This window comes from Octopus bimaculoides, chromosome 7 (assembly GCF_001194135.2).
Source record: "Octopus bimaculoides isolate UCB-OBI-ISO-001 chromosome 7, ASM119413v2, whole genome shotgun sequence".
Classification (NCBI taxonomy): domain Eukaryota; kingdom Metazoa; phylum Mollusca; class Cephalopoda; order Octopoda; family Octopodidae; genus Octopus; species Octopus bimaculoides.
This window is the reverse complement of record NC_068987.1, coordinates 109,890,625-109,892,977: the sequence shown is the minus strand read 5'-3', so window position 1 is coordinate 109,892,977 and position 2,353 is coordinate 109,890,625.

Here is a 2,353-nt window from a genome sequence, read left to right as displayed (position 1 = left end):
GATTACCAGGGGGTGGGGGTGGATAACAGCAATAGCAACAACAACAACAACAACTTCACAATAACAAAAGTTAACTACAACAGCCATAATGCTGCATCAATGCTAACACCATCAACAGCATCAACAACAACAACATGAATAAATCACAACAACAACAACATGAAATCAGCATCAACAATGTTGCAGTAGACAGCTTTTTTGTGGATAATTTGAAATGTGATGTGTGTATGTGTATGTACATATATGTGTGTATATGCATGTGTGTATGTGTATTTATGTGTGTGTGTGTGTATGTATATAGATGTATGTACATGTACGTACATGGATGTGTGTATATGTATATGTATGTGTCTATGTATATGAATGTGTGCATGTGTATGTGTGTATATTGATGTGTGTACATGTACATATATGGATGTGTGTATATGTATGTGCGTGTATATGTATGTGTCTATGTGTATTTGTGTTGGTGTATGTGTATGGATGTGTGCATATATATGTATGTTTGTAGATATGTGTATGTATATGTATGTGTATATATGTTTACGTATGCATGTGTACGCGAATGTGTATCAGTTTGTGTATATGTATGTGTATTTATGTATGTATATGTATTTATGTGTATGTGTGCGTATTTATGTATATGTATATGTATGTATATGGATCTGTGTGTATGTATATGTATGTATATATGTGAATATGTGTGTATATGTGAATGTTTGTTTGTGTGTATATGTGAATGTATATATATGTGTATATGTATATATGTATGTGTATATATGTTTATGTATGTGTGTGTATGTATATATGTTAATAATGAAACGTGGGGTGGTGTATTCATGTGTGTATGTCCATATGGATCCATGTGTGTGTGTGTGTGTGTTTGTCTGTGTGAATGTTTACATCCCATGTTTTCCTCATGAAAGCGTTTGAGCAAAATATACAGTGGCATAATGTTGACATTTCCTATCAACAAATTTCCCTCTGGCTCTGAGTTTTTTGAAGACAACTAGAAAAAAAATTACAAAAGAAAAGTTTTTTTTAATGAATCCCTGACTTGAAAAACAGGTATAGAGGCATGGGTAAAGACAGGGAGCATATCTGATTGTAAATAGCAACAAATACTCCACAAATATGTCTGTTTAATCATACTAGCATGGGTTGGATAAATACTTATAGAGTCAAGTATTCATCCAACCTATGCTAGCATAGTAAAATAGACACAAAGCAAACAAATGAACCAGCTTAGTAAGCCTGTCTGATTTGCATGAATAGTGTTATGCTGATAACACAAGGGACTCTTTTTTTTATTATTATTCTTTTACTCTTTTACTTGTTTCAGTCATTTGACTGCGACCATGCTGGAGCACTGCCTTTAGTCGAGCAAATCGACCCCAGGACTTATTCTTTGTAAGCCTAGTACTTATTCTATCAGGTCTCTTTTTGCCGAACCACTAAGTTACGGGGACGTAAACACACCAGCATCAGTTGTCAAGCAATGTTGGGGGGACAAACATATACACACAAACATATACACACACATACATATACATATATACAATGGGCTTCTTTCAGTTTCTGTCTACCAAATCCACTCACAAGGCTTTGGTCGGCCCGAGGCTATAGTAGAAGACACTTGCCCAAGGTGCCACGCAGTGGGACTGAACTCGGAGCCATGTGGTTGGGAAGCAAGCTAATTACCACACAGCCACTCCTGCGCCTATTATGTAGTTAATTTGAAATATTATAATTTTATGTAATACCTCTGTGTATTAAACATATAATTTTAACCTTACTTACGACAAGTAAATAAAGTGGTTCCATCACAGATTTTTATCGCCTGCATGAGTGATAAAGTCGGAGTGATCTCACTAGTTTCTGTTCTTCTTAGAGACTCATCAGAAAGAGAATCCTTAGTGTTATGCAAATTAGATTTTCCAATTTAACTATGTATCCACTATATGTAGCTATAAGCTCCTTATTTCTCAGTGGACAGAAGGTGGGTTTTCTTTCTCTGATGAAAATTTAACAAGACCAGAAACCAGTCAGATCAGTCCTACTTTCTCTACCCTTGCAGATGAAAAAAAAAAACCTGTGGTTTAAATCATTTTTTTTTTTTATATATAGCAAGGATAAAATTCTGTTTATTAAAAATAAGCATACATTTCAAATTACATTGGCATTTCTAATTATATATATATCTGATTGGAAGATAGGCTGGTCACAGTTGGAAGATCTTTGATCTTAGGCCAACTCAATCAGGACTAGTCTTGAGGTAAAACATCAGTCACAACAACGAGTGTCTGTATATTTTTACTGAAATATTACAAAGTTATCTCTCATATCTTACAGA